The sequence below is a fragment of the Chiloscyllium plagiosum genome, chromosome 8 (assembly GCF_004010195.1).
Source record: "Chiloscyllium plagiosum isolate BGI_BamShark_2017 chromosome 8, ASM401019v2, whole genome shotgun sequence".
Taxonomy (NCBI): Eukaryota; Metazoa; Chordata; class Chondrichthyes; order Orectolobiformes; family Hemiscylliidae; genus Chiloscyllium; species Chiloscyllium plagiosum.
The window spans coordinates 71,111,879-71,120,134 of NC_057717.1; positions in this window are offsets into that span (position 1 = coordinate 71,111,879).

The window sequence follows — 8,256 nt, forward strand, 5'->3', positions numbered from 1 at the left end:
CTTGCGGTTGCAGGGTAAGGTGCCGGGAGTGGAGGTTGGGTTGGTGGGGGTGTGGACCTGACGAGGGAGTCGCGGAGGGAGTGGTCTCTCTGGAATACTGATGGGGAGGGGAGGGAAATGTATCTTTGGTGGTGGAGTCTGTTTGGAGGTGGCAGAAATGATGTATCTGGAGGTTGGTGGGGTGATAGGTGAGGTCTAGTGGGGTTCTGTCCTGTTGGCGATTGGAGGGGCGGTGTTCAAGGGCGGAGGAGCGGGAAGTGGAGGCGATGCGGTGGAGAGCATCGTCAACCATATCTGAGGGGAAATTGCGGTCTTTGAGAAAGGAGGCCATCTGGGTTGTTTGGTATTGGAATTGGTCCTCCTGGGAGCAATGCGCTGGAGGTGAACGAATTGGGAATATGGGATGGCGTTTTTACGGGGGCAGTGTGGGAGGAGGTGTGGCCTCTGGGACACCCGCACCAACCAACCCAACCAACCTGTGGCTGAACACTGAAACTCTCCCTCCCACTCTGCCAAGGACATGCAGGTCCTTGGCCTCCGCCATCGCCAGACCATGGCAACTCGATGCCTGGAGGAAGAGCGCCTCATCTCCCGCTTCAGAACCCTCCAACCACACGGGGTGAATGCATATTTCTCCATCTTCCTCATTTCCCCTCCACCCACCTTTTCTCAGGCCCAACCCTCGGAATCAGCACCGCCTTCTTGACCTGCAATTTTCTTCCCGACCTCTTCGCCCCCACCCCCTCTCCGGCCTATCACCCTCACCTTAACCTCCTTCCACCTATCGCCTTCCCAACGCCCCTCCCAAGTCCCTCCTCCTTACCTTTTATCTTAGCCTGCTTGGCTCTCCCTCCTCATTCCTGAAGAAGGGCTTCTGCCCAAAACGTCGATTCTCCTGCTCCTTGGATGCTGCCTGACCTGCTTCGCTTTTCCAGCAACACATTATTCAGCTCTGATCTCCAGCATGTGCAGTCCTCACTTTCTCCTAATGTTTCATATCGACAGAAACGGGTTATCATGCATTTATGTATTATAATGCTGTGGACATTTTCAGATTTTTCTGGAGAAACCAACATGTTTATCAGAATCTCTCATGAGCATGCAACTGTCAATTATACAATTTTTCAAGGGCTTTACCAGCTTTAATGCTGTTTGTCTTTGCCGATTACTGTTAAAAGGCTGTGCTTAAATTGTTACCTTTATCGTTTCCTTCCTATCAGTGGACAGCCATGTTGAATGAAGAATAGTCCTTTCCGTATCTACCTCATTCTGTGTCTCCATCTGTCTCTCTTTGTGTCCACCAGATCGCCTTTCACAGTCTCCGACTCCCTGTCTGTCCATATCCTTCATTTCCCTTTTTTGGTCATTGAAAAGTTTGACATTCGCAGAGAGTGTGGGAATGGACCAGCTGAGAAGCATTCTCCCCATTGTCTGCAGTGTGTAGAAGTGAGATCACATGCTCTGGTAAATGTGTCAGTCGCTTCAGCCTCAGGTCAGGTGATATTTGTACCCTCCAAATATTATGAGCCTGTGGAATGCTATTTATAGTCCATAATCCACGAGAAGTAAACACAATTCCAACTCATTTATAGGGTGACAATGATGTATTTGCTGTTGATATAAAAGGAAGAAATGAGGGTTAATATTAGAAAAAATAGAATCCTAAGACGTAAATAGAGACCAGTGTAGGTGAATGCTGAGGGGAAATGGGCCGACGTGCAGCAGTTTGTGTTGCCAATAGAAAAATACAGCGCTGTACAGGCCCTTTGGCCCTCGATGTTGCGCTGATCCAAGCCCACCTAACCTACACTAGCCCACTATCCTCCATGTGCCTATCCAGTGCCCGTTTAAATGTCCATAAAGAGGGAGAGTCCACCACTGCTACTGGCAGGGCATTCCATGAACTCACGAATCGCTGAGTATAGAATCTACCCCAAACATCTGTCCTATACCTACCACCCCTTAATTTAAAGCTATGCTCCCTTGTAATAGCTGACTCCATACGTGGAAAAAGGTTCTCATGTTCAACCCTATCTAAACCCCTAATCAACTTGTACACCTCTATCAAGTCACCCCTAAACCTTCCTTTCTCCAATGAAAACAGCCCCTAGTGCCTCAGCCTTTCCTCATACGATCTTCCTACCATACCAGGCAACATCCTGGTAAACCTCCTCTGCACCCGTTCCAGTGCCTCCACATCCTTCCTATAGTATGGCGACCAAAACAGCACACAATACTCCAGATGCATCCGCACCAGCGTCTAATACAACTGCAACATGCCCTCAGGACTCCGGAACTCAATTCCTCTACCAATAAAAGCAAGTACGCAATATGCCTTCTTCACCGCACTATTCATCTGGGTGGCAACTTTCAGAGATCTGTGCACATGGACACCAAGATCCCTCTGCTCATCCACACTACCAAGTATCCGACCATTAGCCTAGTACCCCGTCTTTTTGTTACTCTTACCAAAGTTAATCACCTCACACTTACCTACATTGAACTCCATTTGACACCTTTCTGTCCAACTCTGCAACTTATATCCCGCTGTAACCTGACACATCCTTCCTCACTGTCAACAACTCCTCCGACTTTCGTATCATCCGCAAACTTGCTCACCCAACCTTCTAACCCCTCCTCCAGGTCATTTATAAAAATGACTATCAGCAATGGTCCCAAAACAGAACCTTGCGGAACACTGCTAGTAACTGCACTCCAAGATGAACCTTTACCATCAACTACTACCCTCTGTCTTCTTCCAGCCAGCCAATTCCTAATCCAAGCCACCAACTCACCCGCAATACCATACCTCCGTACTTTTTGCAGTAGCCTACCATGGGGAACCTTATCAAACGCCATACTAAAATCCATATACACCACATCTACCGCTTTACCCTCGTCTACCACCTTAGTCACCTTCTCAAAGAATTCAATAAGGTTTGTGGGGCACGACCTGCCCTTCAAAAACCATGCTGACTATCCTTGATCACATTATTCCTATCCAGATGTTCATAAATCCTATCCCTTACAATTCTCTCTAAGACTTTGCCCACAACAGAAGTGAGACTCACCGGCCTATAATTACTAGGGTTATCCTTACTCCCCTTCTTGAACAAGGGAACCACATTTGCTACCCTCCAGTCTTCTGCCACTATTCCTGTAGACAACGAGGTCATAAAATTCAAGGCCAATGGCTCTGCAATATCCTCCCTTTCTTCCCAGAGAATCCTAAGATAACTGCCATCAGGCCCAGGGGACTTATCTATTTTCACCCTTTCCAGAATTTCCAACACCTCTTCTCTACATACCTCAAAGCCATCCATTCTACTTAATTGTGACTCAGTATTCACATTGACAATAATGTCCTGTTCCTGATTGAATACTGACGAAAAGTATTCATTCAGTGTCTCCCCAATCTCTTCAGCCTCCACACGCAACTTCCCACTACTATCCTTGACTGGACCTATTCCTACCCTAGTCATTCTTTTATTCCTGACATACCTATAGAAAGCCTTAGAGTTTTCCCTAATCCTACCAACTAAGGACTTTTCATGACCCCTCCTTGCAGGTCCAACCTCTCTCTTCAGATCCTTCCTGGCTACCTTATAACTCTCAATCGCCCCAATTGAACCTTCACGCCTCATCTTTACATAGGCCGCCCTCTTCCATTTAACAAGGGATTCCAATTCCTTATTAAACCACGGCTCCTGGCCAAACTGGCCATCAACAGGTCCAGGCAGCGGGCCGTGGAGGGGGTCGTTAGGGCCGACTGCCTGCCCCTCTTCCACGGTTACGTTAGAGCCCGGGTGTCCTTGGAGAAGGAGCACGCGGTGTCGACCAACACCCTGGAGTTGTTCAGGAAGAGATGGGCACCACAGGGAGTGGAGTGCATCATTTCTCCCTCCAACTCTATTTTGATTTAGTCCCTACCCTCCCCTTCACTGTTTTGATCACACAGCACTGCCCTTTGATGTGAAGGGCAGTGTTTGTCACTGGTCACCCGGGTGTTTTCCTATCTTCCTGGTGATGGATTTTGAATAAAGATTGGTGCACTTTGTGTCTTTCACTGTGTCTCACACCTGCACACGCACACACACACAAGAAAAAAAAAATTAAACCACGGCTCGCCCACACGACCCTTTCCTCCCTGCCTGACAGGTACATACTTATCAAGGACACTCAATCGTTGCTCCTTGAATAAGCTCCACATATCAATTGTGCCCAGGCCTTGAAGCCTACTTTTCCAAGCCATGCATCCAAGGTGGTGCCTCACCGCTTCATAATTTCCCTGTCCCCAGCTATAACTCTTGTCCTGCAGTGCACACTTATCCCTCTCCATGACGAGAGTACAAGTCACCGAATTGTGGTCACTGTCCCCAAAGCGGTCACCTCCCTCCAATTCTAACACCTTTTAGATTACATTAAATTACAGTGTGAAAATAGGCCCTTCGGCCCAACAAGCCCACACAGACCGGCCGAAGCGCAACACACCCATACCCCTACATTTACCCCTTACCTAACACTACGGGCAATTTAGCATGGCCAATTCGCCTGACCTGCACATGTTTGGTCTGTGGGAGGAAACCGGAGCACCCGGAGGAAACCCACGCAGATACGGGGAGAACGTGCAAACTCCACACAGTCATTCGCCTGAGGCGGGAATTGAACCCAGGTCTGAGGCACTATGAGGCAGCAGTGCTAACCACTGTGCCAGCGTGCCGCCCATTAGCCAGAACCAAATCCAGTATGGCCTCACCTCTTGTTGGCCTGTCCACATGTTGTGTCAGGAAACCCTCCTGCACACATTGGAAAAACACCGACCCATCTAACGAACTCGAGCTATAGCTTTCCCAGTCAATATCTGGAAAGTTAAAGACCCCCATAACAACCACCCTATTACTTCAATCTTCTCCTGAATCAACCTCGATACCCTTTCTTCTACATCTCTAGGACTATTAGGAGGCCTGTAGAAAACTCCTAACAGGGTGACCTCACCTTTCCTATTCCTAACCCCAGCCCAAACTACCTCAGATGGCGAGTCTTCATCCAGAAGACTCCATTTGGAAGCCAATCAATGCCATACCTCCCCCTCTTTTACCCCCACCTCTGACCCTACTAAAACATTTAAACCTTGGAACCTGCAACAGCAAATCCTGTCCTGTTCTACCCATGTCTCCGTAATAGCCACAACATCGAAATCCCAGGTACCAACCCACGCTGCAAGTTCACCTACCTTATTTCGTATACTTCTTGCATTGAAGTATACACACTTCAAGCCACTTTCCTGTTTACAGTCTAGTTTCCCATGCCCCTGCAGAGTTAGTTTAAACCCCGCTCCCCAGAGCACTAGCAAACCTCCCCCCAAGGATACTGGTGCCTCTCAGGTTCAGGTGTAGACCATCCTGTTTATAGAGGTCCCACCTTCCCCAGAAAGAACCCCAGTTATCCAGATACCGGAATCCCTCCCTCCTGCACCATCCCTGTAGCCACGCATTTAACTGTTCTCTCTCCCTATTCCTCGGCTCTCTATCACGTGGCACCGGTAACAAACCAAAGACAACAACTCTGTTTGTTCTAACTCTGAGCTTCCAACCTAGCTCCCTGAAAGCCTGCCTAACAACCTCAGCTCTCCTCCTGCCTATGTCGTTGGTGCCAATGTGGACCACGATTTCGGGCTGCCCCCCCTCCCCCTTAAGGACCCTGAAAACACGATCAGAGACGTCACGTACCCTTGCACCTGGGAGGCAACATACCAAAGTGAGTCTCTCTCACCCCCACAGAACCGCCTATCTGTGCCCCGAACTATCGAGTTCCTAATAACTATTGCTCTGCTCTTCTCCACCCTTCCCTTCTGAGCAACGGGGACAAGCTCCGTGCCAGAGGCCTGAACCCCATGGCTTACCCCTGGTAAGTCGTCCCCCCCACAAGTATCCAAAACGGTATACTTGTTCTTGAGGGGAACGACCGCAGGGGGTCCCTGCACTGGCTGCTTCCTCCCAGTCCCCCTCACTGTCACCCATCTGTCTGCAATCCTTGGAGTTACTACTTCCCTAAAGCTCCGATCTATGACCCCCTCCACCTCCCGAATGATCCTAAGTTCATCCAACTCCAGCTCCAATTCCCTAACACGGTCTTGAGGAGCTGGAGTTGGGTGCACTTCCTGCAAGTGTAATCAGCAGGGACGACCATGGTATCCCTCACCTCAAACATGTTGCAAGAGGAACATTGCACTGCCTTCACTGCCATCCCTCTAAAAGTAACCATTTAAAAAAAAAACTAGGTCTAAAGAATAGAACAAGCAAAATGCAGCAATTACGTACTCACCACAACGGGTCTTATTATTACGTTAGAGGAGGAAGGACGGTGGGAGGAACTACCTCTGTATTGCCTCGGGTTCCTCTCCTGCGCGCTTTTGGAGGGTAAAAACACTACCCAGGTAAGCTTGCGCTACATCTGCTTCCGGCTGCCCCTCTGGTCGTCGTCACTTCCCCCTGCTCCTCCCGCTCTTTCTGTGAAGAGAAAAAAATACTCCGCTGGCCGCTACCGGTAAGTAATCTTAAAACAAAGTGTCTCACCTTAGCTGTAGCCTTCCGGGTTCGTTTAAACTCAGCTGCTGATCGTACTCAAAATTAGTTAGTTGCTTTCTTTCAGAATTATCCTGAATCACAGGGAGCTTAAGAAAGGTGTCATCAGACCCTATAGACCATGTTGAAATCATGCTATCAGACAGTAAAATGATTGAGATATAAGTATCCCATTCGTGATCTGCCCCAAACGAATCTACTCTGTTCATTCCCTTCGAATTAATATTGGGGCATCACGCTGCAACCATTTACATGTCATTAAAGAAAAATTGACAGGACTAAATTCGGAAATCTAACAATTAGATTATGTATGGAGGTGAGGGAGAGATTAAACCGAGTAGGTGAGTTAGCAAAACAGCATCTAAAGAGTGCATAGCACACAATGAAACCGGTGGCGATAAACGCTCTGAGACTCGGACGTTTTCCCGAGGGGATGACGTATTTGGACTGTCACCAGTGAAAAGAGATCGCTTGAAAGCCAGGTTTAGCGATCTCTATCGATTTAAGAAAACGTTGAGTCGGGTGAACTATCTCGTAACGATTTCAGATATTTAAAATAAAAAATATCTGGGATGTCATGTGAACATATTAAAACTTTATTATACTGGAGAGAAATAGGTGTTAGTTACTGCCCCGCAGATGGAAGAACCAACCCAGATGATGGTGATTGTGGTCGATTCTTCTTAAAGAAAATGAAGCCCTTGATGACTGAGGTAGTTTAGCGAGCTATCTGTCTCAAGACCATATAATGCAGTTGAATTTTGTTTTGTCCTGCGGTATAAGGACATTATCAGAATCAGATGGCGAGGACTAATGCTATTCCAAATGAAGAAGAAGTGGGGATTTCTGCTCTGACGAAATAGCACCCATAATCAGCTTCATCCTCTCAAACCTAATAGTCCAAATTGAGTTGGAGGCCATGCTCGACGAGGACATCATTGAATCAATTCATAGTGAGTGGAATTCGCTGATCATCTTATTTCCCAAACCGACGAGGTTGAGCGAGTCTGCATGAATTATCGGAAAGCCAACACTGTTACAAAAACTTACTTATATCCAATTCTTCGATTGAGGACAGTATCGAGAAATTTGGACAGGTTAATCATCACCAAGTTGGACTTAATGCACAGTTATTGACAGATAAATTTGTCAGATTCGGCGACAGAAATTTCTGCCTTGGTCGCCAAAATGTACTATATCAGTTTAAAGTGGTGTCATTTGGAATGTAGAGCACACCCAGCACATTCGAGAGACTCATGAACAGAGTTGTGGTCTGATTAAAAAACGATGCAGTGCATTTGGATGATGTCATGACGTTAAGTATGTCCTGGAAAGATCCCATGGTACAGCTGCCAGAGCTCTTTGAACGACGACGTGAAGCAAAACTAGCGATAAATTCAATAAATGGATTTCGTGAAAGGAGAGGTGAGGTTCTTGGGACATAGCATCAGTCATAGAAGGTTGAACACACAGAAAGCCATCCAGGAAATTCCATGACCAAACTCGAAGAAAGAAGTGCTTCGATTCCCCAGGTTGAGCTGATTCGATTGGTAGTTTGTTCCAAACGTCAGTCGTGTAATGGTACCACTAAGGAGAAAGTGAGGATTGCAGATGCTGGAGATCAGAGCTGAAAATGTGTTGCTGGAAAAGCGCACCAGGTCAGGCAGCATCC